This window comes from Lytechinus pictus, chromosome 17 (genome assembly GCF_037042905.1).
Source record: "Lytechinus pictus isolate F3 Inbred chromosome 17, Lp3.0, whole genome shotgun sequence".
In the NCBI taxonomy this organism is placed as follows: Eukaryota; Metazoa; Echinodermata; class Echinoidea; order Temnopleuroida; family Toxopneustidae; genus Lytechinus; species Lytechinus pictus.
In genome coordinates, this window is record NC_087261.1 from 569,727 (window position 1) to 586,616 (window position 16,890).

Genomic DNA, 16,890 nt, shown 5'->3' on the forward strand with positions numbered 1-16,890 from the left:
GGGGGAAAGACTGGTAAGTCAAACTCTCTTACTTTTACATTTTTTATCACAAATTTTGTCTATGAGTACGCCTCACATACCTCTAGTCCCATCCCCTACCTTTTGCTGTTTGGCAAATGGTCGGGGATGACGAGTGGGATCTGGAATGACCAGAGCAACCTGGCTTCACTGAAGAAAAAGTTGACCTAGAAGTAGAACTCGAGATTGGGTAACGTATTATTTACACGTACCTCTCTCATCCTTTTGAAAACAAAAAGTTTTTGTTTTGTTTTCCTGCACCCTGCATGCTTGATTCGGTTTTGTTTTCTTCATCCTACGTCCTACATGATAGTGTGCATCACAAACCTGTACTGTATCAATCTACATCATACGTTTGTAGAACCAGAGTTCTACTCTTCATCACGTTAATATTATTTCTTCTACATGTACCTCCACCCAACTCGCCTTATTATAGTACATGTACAGTACCTGTGAATTTGTTGTCCGCCGTGAGTTAACTGTTAGTGTTACATGTATTTCTTTCTTCCTTCATCCTACCACCCGTTTCATGCATGCTTGTAACTCCGCTTTGCGTGTTCTCCCTCCATCTTGTTACACTCGTCCCCTGCATGTTTGAACCTCACCTTTATTTCATCCTGCATGTTTTACCTTGAGTTTGCTCTTCAAGCTTTGTACCTGTATGAAAATTAACACGCTCTCCTACAGCTTGCTAATTCTCGTGAGCGTGTCCTCTATCATACTTTATACAAATACATGTACTGTCTACCCGTGCTTACTTATACTATATTCGCACGTATCTACGTCCCACATCCAGTTTCACCATAATCCTGCAATGGATTCTTCATTTGGTCCAGGATCTGGGCGTAAAAGCGCCTCCATGAGTAGTTGCCAATTCAAAGGTATATTAGTATTGAGAAATGGCGAGAAACAAATCAGTTGCCGTATTCCCATGAGGGTATTTCTAGCTTTTAAAGAAGCCTCCCTGGAACTGATCAAATCCCGAAGCTTCACCCAATCACTAAATGCTGTCCCCACATGGTCACTGAAAGGCAGTTCTACCGAAGAACACCTTGATATTACTTTCCTTAATAAAATAAAGTCAGGTCGAGCAGGAAAGCTGAAACAATTCACTATCCAGTTTTTTAATATCCTGGGAGAAATCCGCTTTCATGGAAGACACCTCGATCTCCTTGCCACTACAGTGCTTCCAGCAATCTCTGCCTCCCTACATAGAGATCATCCGAACTTCTTCCAATCTAAGGATCTTGACGACCTTTTTATGGAGATCTCTTCCTCTGCATCTCACTCCCTCCATCCTAAGTCTGTGTCAGAGACCTGCCTGTGCACTCCTTCCGATAAAACTGTTATTTGCCCAATATGTGCAGAACATGCTTGCATGGACACTATACAATGTGGAATTTGCGATAAATGGCTTCACTTTACCTGCACATCGCTTAGCCAAACTAAACTTGATCGATGTATGCATCACGATGAGGAATATGTATGTCGCCCGTGTAGCAACATCACTGGATCTCAAAATGGTCTTGCCTCTCCTCTCCACTCCCAAGGCACAACATGTACTCAAAGTAGTCAAGAAAAACCATCAGATGAAAAGAACTTGGTTCCCAAAGATGACAGCCACCCAACTTGCCCTGTCTGCCAGTCTTCAGCTACTATAAATTCCCAAGAATGCCAGACATGTGGTCTCTGGTACCATGATGACTGCTTATCTCCCAATCTCTCCACTCTTCTCTCTTCCTCTGGAGCCCCTCTACACTGCCCTTCCTGTAAAGAGCTTCACGTTGAGACACCTCCACTTAATGCTAATGCTGCTATCATGACTCCTCTAGATGCCCAGGATAACCAACCTCGGACGCAATCAGCTGCCCCCTTGGCTGCTGATCCTCCAGTGTCTTCAGTATCCTCCTCTGCTCACTCTGCTGACAATACCTTTCTTGCAATCGCTGTAGCAAAACCAGAAGTGTCTCCCAAAGATAATATCACAACTTCCTCCAGACATGTGCAAACTGACAAGCCAACAGCATTATGTCAGAAGTGTGCTTCAACTGAAAAGCGCCTGCAGACTATCAAGAAAGAACTCACAGATAAATCATCCACTTGTGATATGATTCTTACTGAACACCAGAGAATTGTTGACCTACTTGGACAATCTAAAAGGGAACATGAGAGATCTTTGCTTGCTCTTGAAAATCAGAAGTCGTTTGCAGGAAAGAAAGACAAGTTGATAGCTGACCTGAAGCGTGAAATCAGCGAGATGAAACAGAAAACAACAGACCTTCTTGTTCAGAACGATGAACTCATAGCTTTTTGTCTCAATAAAGGCTTTACGATTGAGGACCTTTGCACGGCTGTAATTATTGATGAGGATAGCGATGACTCCGTATGCCATCCTCATTCACCAAATCAGACAAGAACAGACAACCCTGTGAAAACAAAAAACCGTTTCAGTATCCTCGATGACATGAGTGCTGATCCTAATGAATCCCCAGATTTCAGCGGGGACGTGAAGATATGCGGTTCAAAGGAAAACACTTCAAATATGTGGCGTCACCAGCAACCTTATGAGAAAGTCAAATCTAAAGATAAAAACAAACATTACAAATCACCTGGGCAAGTCGAGTCTGCCAGACGTACTAGTAACCAACTGCTCAGTGCACCAAATTTAAAGCTAAGGCCGAGAGGCTCCCCGAACTCCAGTAACCTTTCACTACCAAGATCTATCAACACAGAGAAATCTACATTCAATCGGTATGCAACAACTCAAGCAGAGGTCTCCAAGGCCCCAGGTATCTCAGTGCACCCTCGTTGGTCTACTTCTAACACGTCCAACCATAAACGACACCTGAACCACAACGAACAAGGACACCCGACCAGGGAAGTAACCAGACTAAATACAAAATTGAAGAAAGTGAGAAGGTCATCATTTGGCTCCGCATCTGCTAAAGACAGATTTGACACAATACCTCTTCGCAGAACAGCCTCCTTTCCCTCTCTTTCTGACCATTCTCAGTCTGGCCCTGTTGGTACTCAATTGAATTCTGCAAAGATACGTAGCCCCCGCATGTCGATGTCAGATGTGCGATGTGACCCAACTATACAGAAACCAGTGTTCACGTCAGAGAGGCAATCGTTTCATCAAAACCCTGACAATGAGGGAGTCATGACACAGAATCTAGAATGTCCTTCTTCTGCTCAACCCGTACTTCAAGACCGCCCCAGCTCGGTTAGACAAAAACGAATCCAAGAAGACCATAAGAACCAGGACTCCCATCCCCGAGGCAAACCATTCCCTGCACCACATATCTCGAGTGATGCTACCTTACTGTCTCCAAGATTGGTACCCGAAAATCAAGACTACCCTTCTTCTCCAAATCTTAATGATTACAGTAAACAAGGAAAGAATTCTGCTTCATTATCAGGAAATCTGCCTGGAGGACGAGATCACTCACAAAGCTCTACTTCAACTATTCCAAGGATACTAGGAAAAGAAAATCTATCATCCTCAAATGTTGTAACCGAAAATCTAAACTACCCACAAACTCCAGTCACCCAGAACTCTGGAGTACAGGGAAAGAATCATGACAACCTGGACCCCAGTATCCCTCCCTCACATCCATGTAACCAACAGCCGGGTTTTCGGCATGGTCGAGCGTCAACAACCTCTCACCTGGCCCTTCTCGAAAAAGCTTACTACCTTCTTCCAATGGCTCTACATCTCTTAACATTTGGAGGGAACCTTCAAAACCCAGGAACAGTACACAATCTTCACACCCTGCACAAGCAGATCATCGACTGTGTATGGACAAGTCAAGTACTTCTCCAGAACCATCAGACAACGCACCCATCCGAACTGCCCCGATAAGTGATAGCCCAAATCACCAACGCTCCCAAAGATCGCACCAAGCTCCAGTCAAACCCATCAAAACAATAGATATTTCCATAGCAACATTGAACGTAAGGGGGTTCAACACTAGCAAAGCCTACATCCAGAAAATACTTCTGGACCTTGATATTCTTGCGATACAAGAGCACTGGCTCTGCTCTCCCTTGCCTCTCCATGGCACTAGTCACTCTCATCTACATATCTTCAAAGCATCTGAAGATCGGATTGATGCCTTCTTCAGTCACAGAACGCGAGGTAAAGGAGGAGTCGCAATCTTTATTCGAAAGTCAGTAGTCTCCACCTGTAAAGAGATTCCCACTACTCTTCCAAGAATACTGGCAGTTCTGTGCAAACTCTCATCTGCCTGCAAACCAATTGTCCTCATCAATTGTTACTTTCCATGTGGTTCATCCTTAGTAGCTCAAAATGAACTACACACTTGCTTGGCCGCCATCTCACAGATATTAGCGTCAACTAAAGATGCCACCCCAATTCTTCTGGGAGATTTCAACAATGACATTATTGGCAAACCCAACAAGAAAACATGTAACATCCTGCGGAACTTTCTTCATCAAGAATCTTTGTGTAGTCTGACCTCCTTACACTGCTCAAGCTCACAATACACATTTGCATCCGACGATGGTAGACACAAATCCAATATTGATGGATTCTATGTTCATACTTATGAATCCAGTGAATTTCGCGGGATCGACATCTCCGAAGATGACCTAAACACATCAGATCATTGTCTTGTTTCCACAACAATGAGGTGCTTAATCCAGCCTAACAGGGAGAGCCGAGATTCCATGACATGCCCTACTGCTAGTCTCCAAGCTCAGCGATTCAAGGTGAAGTGGAATGAAGCCACCTCTGAGGAGATTGAGATGCACTATACAATCCCTATGGAGAAAACAGCTGCCGCTCTCTTTCAATCCTTTGACAGTAACTTGTCGCTTGAGGCCAATAAAGCCGACCATCTACTTCTTCAGCTAAGTCAAGCTATGTGTCAGTACTCCAGTGATCTTCCCCATTCAATTGCTATGAAGAAAAAGCAGGGAAAACCAGGTTGGTCTACCAAGACCCAAGAAGCTCACAATGAAGCCTTGGCTGCTTGGAAAGCTTGGAAATCCCAAAGTAACTCTAAAGAAGGCACTCTTCATGATGAGCGCATCTTTGCCAAGAAGAACTTTAGAAGAATCTATCGCCAATCTATTGCCATAGCCGAAAAGAACAAAATCACGCAAACTGAGCGTGCCTCCAAGAGCAATCAAAAGCTTTTCTATCAACTCATCAAAAAAAACAAAGGTGACCGACAACAAGCGGAAACTCGATCCATCACATACAAGAATCAGAGATATGAAGGCGATAGCCTCATTTCTGGATGGCAACTTTACTTCAAGGATCTGGCTTCTGGTCCTGTAAACACGCAAGATCTTGTCACTGAACAACTCCACATTGATTCCCCAGTTAATAATATTCAACAGGGCTGTTCAATGGCCATAGCATCTACATGTATGGATCCCGAGCCTACAAAACCGACATACCATGGAGTCAGCAGTATGCACTTACCTTCATCACCTCACGCTGACTGCTCGCCACATCTCACATTATCGTTTGAAGATCTCACAGCTGCAATACATCAACTTCAGTCTGGAAGAGCAGCAGGTATGGATAACATCAGTAGTGAACATATAAAGCATCTTGGACCGGTTGCTGTTAGGCTCCTCCTTCTAGCCTACAATGCTTTCTTGCGTCACTCACACTGGCCTGAAAATCTCAAACAAGGTCTGATACTACCTTTTCACAAAGGGAAAGGTAAGGATGCAGAGGATCCAAAAAATTATCGTGGTATAACCCTGACCTCCACCCTTGGCAAACTGCTTGAACTCTGCGTAAAACCTGCCTTGGATCGTCAACTCCAGATTGCCAACACACCCGATGAGCTCCAGTTTGGGTTTCGGAAAGGTTTCTCATGCATGCTAACATCTCTGTGCCTTGAACTTATTCTGGAACTCAATACTGCTTCGAGACTTCCGACATACACCGCTTATCTTGACGCGGAGAAAGCATTCGATTGTGTGTGGCATGAAGGCTTAATTGATAAGTTGCAGTCCATTGGGATAAGCATCTCCCTTGTTCGTCTCATACAAAATCTACACTCAAGGATGGAAAGCCATGTTCTTTGGGATGGAGATGTGTCAGATCCCATTCCTATCACTCAAGGGGTCAGGCAGGGTGGTATCCTCTCTCCCACCTTATATACCGTATTCGTTGATGGCCTCATAAAACATCTAAAGTCACTTGGGCTCGGCACCTTCATACGATCGGAATACGCAGGTGTGATTGCACTGGCTGATGATATCACTCTCCTAAGCAACTCCCCTTCAGAATTACAACAAATGCTTGAAGTGACGTTCCAATATGCTTCTTGTTGGCATTATCGTATCAACCCATCTAAGAGTGCTATCGTGGTCACCAATCCTCGCAAAGCCAGTAACCAGGATAGTTGGACAGTAGGGAATGATGCAATCTTGCGGACAGATTCACACACCCATCTAGGAATTCTCAAGACCAGTACGAAATCAGACCAATCTGATATGATCGCTACAAGAGGTCTGAACACCTTCTATGCAATGGCAGGAACTGGTGCATACTCGGAGGGTCTTGTGCCTTTAGTGACTGCCCGCCTATGGACGTCTTACTGCATCCCACGTATGCTCTATGGCTGTGCTACTCTGAAGTTCACCCAGGCAATGCTAAAGAAACTGAACAAAACACAACTTCAGCTATTCAAAAGGATCCTAGGAGTACCAATCACTTCAGCCGATGAAATTGTGTATCTTCTCACAGACTTGATTCCAGTGTCTGCTCAGATAGAACTGGACAGACTCCTCCTCCTTGGGTCAATTCTTTCTATTGATCGCTGTCGGTTCGAGTTTAGAATCTTTCTTCATGCCTCAGAGAAAACAACTCCAACCATCCGGATGTTTGCTGATACTCTGTCCAAATATCATCTCCCACCACTTGTAGATCTAATTACAGATCCACCTCAATACAACACTTGGAAGCGCACCATCAACATAGCAATGAGGAGAAATGTCAATGAGGATCTAGAGCAAACCATCCTTCTGAAAGCCAGTCTTTCAGTCTGGGCAGGTAATCTGCCTATGGACGTCAAGGACCTCTACCCAAGAAACCCTCCATCCTCCTTGATTAGAAAGGCCTTGACAGTGAGAGCACAGCTTCTTTCTTCCACCTACCTTCTTCAAACCAGACTGAAAAAAATTGCTAAGACCGCTGACTCAACCTGCCAGCACTGTCATAGTGCAGACGAAACAGTAGAACACTTTATCGCCACATGTCCCCATTCCAACTCAATTCGCTTTGAGTTTATTTCTTTACTCAATGAATCTCTGAAAGACTACCCAGATGTGATCTCTTCTTATAACTCAGCAAACCCTACTCTGTTCACTTGTGTTGTACTTCTTCCTCCTGTATCTGATCCACCAGTCTCTATCAAAGACTGCCTGCTTCTTAAGACATTATTTTTTATCTATAAACTTCATATGTGTCGATTGAAATATATTGATAGATGCTCAGAACCTGCATATAACCATAATTAAACTGCATGAACTATATCTTTACGACTTGTCCTGTCTACTCTTAACCCTGGATGATTATTTATTATGGATACTATTGCCTTCATAGGGCTGATCTCCGAAAGCAGCGGAGGGAGAAAACCAGGAAGGAAGGTGGTGGACTTGGCTCAAGCTCATATGCACCGGCCCAGCAACAGCCCGGGTTCCAATTTAGAGCAGACCCAGAATAAAAATTGGGATGTAACTTGGATCTACATGTACAGATGGGCCTTTGCCTTGTTGTTTATCACATTCATTCACAGCGCTGATTTGGTGGTGGCCAAATTTAAACGTGATGTTGATTTTCACATGCATGATGATGATTAGACCAAAAGCTTCGGTCTCTGTTATGTTGGTTGTTCAGCTGAACTCCGTTGGCTTCACTCACCAAATACAGAGACCGAAGTTCTAGCGCGATCTGTACAGGGGACTCAATGGCCATATGTTTATGTACTTAAGATCGGATAAAACGGGGAAGTGAATTTGCGCGACAGCCGAGGTAAGTCACTGTTTTTGTTCCTTTTAACTTGATTTTTCTCCGTTTTTTGGCAATTAATGCCAAGAGGGAATATTAATTTGCATTTTGGTCGCGTTAATTTTCAAAATTTTTATTTATTAAAGACAAAAATTGAAGAGCCCCGACGGGGGGATTTTGCATTGCAAGTCCCCTAATGGTGGCTGCACGCTAGCGAGCCGTCTGTGTACGAGGAGAAATTAAAAAAAAAAAAAAAAGTTTAAAAACTCCTCGAAACAGACGGCTGCCAGCTGTCTAGATGATGATGCACTTTGATCCAAAACTTTAAAGTCAAGTTTCATTGTCATTCTGCAAAGTTCAACGTCATGCTGTTTTAATCGTCGGCGCACAAGCAATACCTAAAATTGATAGAGAAATATCGGAATGTTAAGTTGTTTATCTCAAAGGTTAGGGGTCTTTTTTTGTCTGGCAGTAGAGGCGCACGTAGACCAAAAGCTTCGGTCTCTGTTATGTTGGTTGTTCAGCTGAACTCCGTTGGCTTCACTCACCAAATACAGAGACCGAAGTTCTAGCGCGATCTGTACAGGGGACTCAATGGCCATATGTTTATGTACTTAAGATCGGATAAAACGGGGAAGTGAATTTGCGCGACATCTGAGGTAAGTCACTGTTTTTGTTCCTTTTAACTTGATTTTTCTCCACTTTTGGGCAATTAATGCCAAGAGGGAATATTAATTTGCATTTTGGTCGCGTTAATTTTCAAAATTTTTATTCATTAAAGACAAAAATTGAAGAGCCCCGACAGGGGGATTTTGCATTGCAAGTCCCCTAATGGTGGCTGCACGCTAGCGAGCCGTCTGTGTACGAGGAGAAATAAAAAAAAAAAAAAAGTTAAAAAACTCCTCGAAACAGACGGCTGCCAGCTGTCTAAGGCGCACGTAGCCAGGCGGCTTCCACCCATAGGCTCATATCATCTCGCTCGCGAAGGAATATCATTCATAATAACGCGACACACACCACACATCCATATACTACTGGGCTTTCGCCCACATAAAACATCACACATAATTAGGGATTTCACATTCTGCTATGACACTTACCCAATCATTTAGATCCTTCCGTGACTTCTCCTTGAAGTTTCTTCTAAAAAATATGTATATTTTCTTGATCTTTAGTGAAGATTTCACAGAGATAAAATTTGGTCAGCGCCGATATCAATTTTCGTCTAAAGAGGGTGCGCGATTTATATTCATATCAAAGACACGACAAGGAAAAGACTAGGCACCTACACTATTTTACACGCAAATTGACGCAGGTCATTACGCAAAGTCCGTGAAGTGTCCAATCTTTTCATTGTAAAGACTTTGGTATACCGTATTATTGATGTTCGTTAAAGCCTGTACTGCTGGTTTCGTTCCAGGCACGTATATTTTTTTCAATTTTTCTTTATTAGTCAATGTTTTAAATTAATTGCAGAAAAGTGTTATCATCGCCAATAATAATCTTGAATTATGTTTTTGAAGGTATTTCATTTATTGGTGCCCATAATTAGTAAATTAATCATAAGAATTGCGCATTCAAAGAATTTAGACACAGTTATAAAATTACCGAGGAGCTGAATCAAGGTTGTGAAATTTATTAGCGCCACCAACGAGCCTCCTTGTATTTCCGTAGAAGAGACAAGTGAAGTTACTTTCCAGGCCGAGGTAAGCGAAATTTGCTCTTTTTGACCGATTATTATATTCAAATTACATTTTTTATTTTTTAATGTATTGCTACTTACCGGAAAGAGCCCCGGTGAGTAGCGAGAAGGAGTTTCGGCAAATATTACTTCAGCAATAAAGCGATGTTTGCCGACTACTTCGAAATCAAGGGTCAAACACGGTTCGGTGTACGAGGTTAGTATATATACATGTATATACTAACCTCGTACTAGTGTGAGTGGGCGGCTTCTAGAGAGTAAAAATCATTTACTAACGTAAGGTTACTCTCATATGAAGCCAGGACTTCTACCTCATAGACCCACACAAAGGAAGCCAAAACCTGAAACTTTCACCCCCGAGATTTCTACTTTCCTTCTAAAAGATCTAGCTCTAAATCATGTACATGGGATAAAACTTCATTTCCGACATTTCTACGCTCTCGTTGTTATTTTTGAAGAAGAATTCATCAAAAAAAATGAGAAAAATATCATGAATAGACGGAAGAGACTTGCCCGATGTTTACGCCGCCATCTTGTTTCTTATTGTACTTCCCCAACGTTACGCGACGCTCGGTATAATAGACACTTGTACCAAGCTACAAAATGAGGTTATTAATATGCCATGGTGAAGTCCCTTTTTTGTGCTGTAAGCTTATAAACGTCAAATGGGCCTCCGGGGTTAGGTGGAACAAACTTGAAGGGGTTAGTTGGAACATGTTCCAACTTACCCCAAACATAATTATGAATAAAAACATTGGATATGAAAAGTATTTCACACTCTTTTGAACATGTACATTGTATACCATGATTGTTTTGTTTATCAGTTAGGTCTGAGTGTGCATTTAAGGCCTATTGTAGGCCCCTAATAATGCAATATTAGCAGAATATTAGCAAAGTCTCCCGGATCCTGCGGGAGAATACTGGATTTCGATCCAATCTCCCGTTCTCCCGACCCCTTGCCAAAATCTCCCGGATAATCGTGATTTTTAGCTGTTAAATTGTAAAATTCATACAAACGACTGTTTTACGAGTCTAGCATGTTCAACTCCCTTTACACCCACGTGGAAGCTCCATATCACATTTTCATTTTACCCAGTAGCTTTTACCAGTTTTAGTATAATCGTACATTGATTTCCAATGTAAATGAAGATAATTTTACTGAACTGGTGAATTAGTCTAACAAGCAATTTTTTTTTCTGGTGATGGAAACACTTCAGCGGCACTCCATGCACATGCCCCCCCCCCCCGACGCGCCCCGGTAGCGTACGGCCCTGCCTGGTCTCCAGCAGACCGCGCCGCGGCAGGATCTATGCGGGAGCAGCGAGAAGGGAAGTTCACGAGCACTGCGATGAATTTTTCGGAAGCTTGTGTGCGCTTTATTTGAGCTGAAACTGTGGATCAACGATGGGTTACTATTATAATTACACCCAGACTTTTAGGAATAATTTTATTGACAATCCTGAAGAACAGAAGCAAAGTGGAGATTTTCTTGCCTACATTCACTTGGGTTGATCAGATTCGAACATTTTCTCTTTCGTGAGTGAGCTGGCCTGGCGTTAACCCAGGGAGCTCCGCGTGCCTTGCAACAAACAGGCAATTTTTTCAGGAATCCCTCGGCCCTCAGAGACTTTAAACAGGCCACATATAAGTCTTTACACTTACAGGGCCAGGCAAGCTCATCTACCACTACTGCAGCCCCTTCCCCCTGAGTGTGAACAATAAAGGTATTTTCATGTTGAATGCCTTCTTTTATGAATCATGTTATGTTCTACTGTATTTTGCCTGAAGCTTGAAGTTGAAGTTGAAGTATATTTTTAGTCAATGACAATTCATGAAATCTGTCTAGTCTAATGTGCATTTAAATCTATGTGCCAAAAGTTTTGATGGTTTAGACAGCTGTCAGATACTATCAAATGTTGTTTCTTAAAAGACTTAATGTTGTTTTGCTACCCAAAACTCCCGTCCATGGGATATTTCGCCTCGGGCTCCCTCACAAAATGTACCTCTGCGAAATCTTCTGGATTCTATCAACCCAATGTTGGCAGCTCTGTATTAGCCCTTATCAAACTGGGGGGGTCAATTTGAGCCCCCCCCCCCCCCCCTCAAGAAATTTCGTCACTACTCCGTCGCGCGAAATTTTTTGACTTCACTGCTCGCTGACCTTTTACTTTCAAGTCTTGCACATCATTTGAGACCAAATTTGCGATGCCTGTGTGTGCGGTTTTGATATTACACAACATTTTGTACGTGCATGTCGGACCCAAAATTGCTCAAAAACGTGATTCCATGTACAAGGTCAATGCAAATTGTGTTTTTCAACCAAAAGTCATAACTGTATGATTATTTTTTACTTTTGTTGCTTCAAATAGGTTTATTTTATGCTATTTATGATCGCAAAAGAGTCCCAACAAAGTTCATCGAAAAAAACAAAGGTTCGAAAAAATAAAGAAATACAAATAAAAAAAACAAAAAATACATAAGAAATTATATTTTCTGCAATTTTTGGTGGATATTTGTTAAAAATGTGAAATTGATACTCTCACCAAAAATTAGCATTCTACTAGCTTTTGAATAGAGGCAAAAACATACCAAAAAAATTAGGGCAAATTTCATATGCTTATTTGCATATTTTTAATTAATTAATGAAAAAAATATTAACAATTAATTTTTGTCTTGTAATTTTGATGCAGAAGTACAATATTGCTGATAGTACACTTAATTGCATGTAAAATCAAACGCTCCTAAATATGCAGAATTCTACTACACAGTCTGCTCGCGTGAGTGGCTGTATAATAGAAAACATAAAGTTCAACAAATCCACACTTTAAATATTTTGAACTTGCAAAAAAAAAAGCAAATAGGCTAAAACCATGTAATATTACAGTTTTAGGTGGTTTTAGTATAATTCTTAATTGACCATGCAGTGTTCCAACTTACCCCATACCATGTTCCAACTTACCCCATACTGGGGTAAGTTGGAACGTTTGCAATGGTCTTGTTCAAGGTGGATTTTTTTCAGTAACCATAATAGAGTTAAAGGGATCGTTTAACTTTGTGAGCAGCTGATTTAAAAAATTCTCAAACTGAGACAAAACATGTGTATGAGTGCATGTATTTGTCCTCAAAAACCCTGAAACAAACCACAATATAGAATGAAAAACTCTAATTTAGATACAAGTAGCAATTTATTGGCTTGATTTTGAGAACCGTCTAGTAGACAGGTTAAGCTTATGACCAGTTTACTCCAATTCAAAAAGTCCGTTGGCTTTTTTGACTGCCTTCTGTTGTGTATATCTCCTATTTACACACACACGCTATTAGCTGCACTGAACATTCAGTGTATACCTAGTACATCACTGTATGTAGGCCATGCTGTTGTGGTGCACAGGTTCACTGTATACACATACCGGTAGTCATTGAAACCAACTCCCAATTATTTTCAAACTTTGGTTTACATCTTTAAGGTTTTAAAATTGATCCTGTGGATATAATACTTTGAAACTTTTGGGATGGTATTTTTACACTATAAGCCTAATGTTAAGCCCATTTTCAAGAACCAAAATGAGAATTTTTAAATCAGAACAAAGTGAAATGATCACTTTAAAAATTGTATGGGTACATTTGAAGCCCTTAGATATATGCTTCAAGCTGATATATTGATTGTTTCTCTAATAAAATCTATTTGGATTTTACAGCCATTTTTGTCAAAAATTTTCCAACTAACCCCGGTCTCCCCTAATGAAGTTTTTAGTTTGCAAAGTAATCAGTATTTTTGTAACTAAAGGAGAATCATTAATAATTAAATCCTTTGATTCGGGGGATTGACCCCATGTATGGGTCCTAGGTTCCTTACACTGTGCAAGATAGGTCCATCTGGATCTGTGTAGGAAGAGAAACCAAATTTTTTTTTTTTTTAAGTGTGAAATTTATAAATATCTTCCAAACAGACAGAGTTCAGCCAATACAATACTTGAATTTTCATGATTAGACATTGCAAGACATGTGTTTTCTCTTAAATATTTCTTCCTATTCAAATTTAAACTTGCCATAATAATGATTGGACATGAAAATGTGGCAATCAGCAGAAATACAAGACTAAATAAACTCAATCAATGTTTAGAGCAAGGTTTTACTAAGTGATTACTTAAACTTTTTTTTTTAGAAATGGCAAAGAATGATTTTCCTGATGGTTGCACCCTATCCTGCACAGAAAGCAGTTGTGTGTTGATTGGCTGATTGTTTGGTGGGACATTTGAAACCATGCAGTGTTAATCTTTGTATGATACATGTATGCATTTAAATGTCCATTTATGAATTGAACTTCATGGTGAAAGTTTCAGGAGTTGTTTTTAAGTATTCAAGGAATCGTGAATTGGAAAAATTTAAACTAAGGCAAAGTTTTCCTTTAAATCGATTCAATGTACAATTTAATGGGAAAGTTCACCCTGACAAAAAGTTAATTGTAATTAATAGCAGAAAAAATAATGAAAAATATTGTCGAAGGTTGGAGCAAAATCCATCTAAGAATAAAAAAGGTTATTGGAATTTTATATATTTGATTTGTGACATCATAAGCTAGCAGCTTTCCTACATATCGTATGGTAAAATATCAATGAAATGTCATTTTAGAAAATTGAAAATGGTTTTTACTGTAGGGGAGACCGGGGTTAGTTGGAACATTTTTGACAAAAATGGCTGTAAAATCCAAAAAAGATTTTATTCGAGAAACAATCAATATATCAGCTTGAAGCATATATCTACAGGCTTCAAATGTACCCCATAAAATTTTTAACTCTATATGGATACTGAAAAAAATCCACCTTGAACAAGACCATCGCAAACGTTCCAACTTACCCCAATACGGGGTAAGTTGGAACATGGTATGGGGTAAGTTGGAACACTGCATGGTCAATTAAGAATTATACTAAAACTACTTAAAACTGTAATATTACATGGTTTTAGCCTATTTGCTTTATTTTATTCAAGTTCAAAATATCAAAGTGTGGATTCATTGAACTTTATGTTTTCTATTATACAGCCACTCATGCAAGCAGACTGTGTAGTAGAATTCCGCATATTTGGGTGTGTTTGATTTTACATGCAATTAGGTGTACTATCAGTAATTTCATGTACTTCTGCATCAACTTTATAAGACAAAAATTAATTGTTTATAGTTTTTCATTAATTAATTATGCAAATAACTACAAATAAGCATATGAAATTTGCCCTAAATTTGCTTTTTTTGGTATGTTTTTGCCTTTAACTCTATTTATTAAGCTAGTAGAATGCTAATTTTTGGTGAGAGTATCAATTTTCACATTTATAACAAATATCCACCAAAAATGGCAAAAAATATAATTTCTTATGTATTTTTTGTTTTTTTTATTTGTATTTTCGAACTTTATTCCGATGAACTTTTTCGGGACTCTTTTGCGATCATAAATAGCATAAAATAAATCTATTTGAACCAACAAAAGTAAAAAATAATTATACATTTATGACTTTTGGGTTGAAAAACATAATTTGCATTGACCTTGTACATGGAATCACGTTTTTGAACAATTTGGGGTTTGACCATGCACGTACAAATTGTTGCGTAAATTCGAAACCGCGCACACAGGCATCGCAAATTTGGTCTCAAATGATGCGCAAGACTTGAAAGAAAAAAGTCAGCGAGCAGTGTAGTAAAAAAAAATTCGCGCGACGGCGTAGTGGCGAAATTTCTCGAGGGGGGGGGGGGGGCTCAAATTGACCCCCAGTTTGATAAGGGTTAATATTGCATTAGGGGCCTACCATAGGCCTTAAATGCACACTCAGACCTAACTGATAAACAAAACAAGCATGGTATACAATACATGTTCAGAAGAGCGTGAAATACTTTATATATTTTTTCTCATATCCAATTTTTTTATTCATAATTATGTTTGGGATAAGTTGGAACATGTTCCAACTAGCCCCTTCAATTTTGTTCCAACTAACCCCGGAGGCCCATTTGACGTTTATAAGCTTACAGCACAAAAAAGGAACTTGACCATGGCATATTAATAACATAATTTTGTAGCTTGGTATAAGTGTCTATTATACCCCCAAACTGGCCAACTTGATCTATAAACTTCTCTGAGATAATCAAACATTTCTGAAAGAGAAAAAAATTACTCAGAAGGTCAGAAAACAAAAATTCCTTTCTAACTTCACCAGGCTTGTTGCACATGTGTTGTCTGTAATATGGTGGATGGCTGTTGATAATGACAATAAATAGGGGGCAGTATTGCAGAAATTTATTTAAAGACGTGAAAGAAAATTACAATGTTTCAACTTACCCCGCGTTCCAACTAACCCCGGTCTCCCCTACCTTCAGTATATCAATACATAAATCATTTCACACCCGTGTCTTAAAAGAAAACAAAAATAAGTCATCAAAAACCATTAAAAAATTGAAATTTATGCATTTTATATCATATATAACATATGGGGCAGCTGCTCGTTTATGATGTCACAAATCCAAAACTTTAAATTCTGATAACTTTCTTAATCTTTAATGGATTTTCCTCAAACCTTCAGCAGTATTTGTCATTATTTTTCTGCTATTTTTACAACAAACTTTTCATCAGGGTGGGTGAACTTCCCCTTTAAACAGGTCCTCGATCAGTTACATATAAAAGCATGCTGCTGTTTGATTCAAATTGATGCATCAATGCATAGGAAGTATATTTATTCCACATGTGTGCTATAAATCATCAAGGTAGATCACATCAACTGTACAAATGTACTATACTATGTCACAGACTGTTTAGTTTTATCAAGTACCTGTCTTCAAGTTACTGAACCCCACTATCCTCCTCTCTTCAGCCTGGATGTTAAAGGACAAGTCCACCCCAACAAAAAGTTGATTTTCAAAAAGGAGAAAAATCCAACTAGCAAAACACTGAAAATTTCATCAAAATCGGATGTAAACTGAGTTATGACATTTTAAAGTTTCGCTTAATTTAAAAAACAGAATTATATGCACATCCTGGTCGTTATGCAAATTGGCAGACTGATGACGTCACCCACTCACTATTTCTTTTGTATTTTATTATATGAAATATGAAATATTCTAATTTTCTCCTACTTGTCAAGTGAAACAAAGTTTTATTCCTCCCTGAACATGTGGAATTACCATTATTCTAAC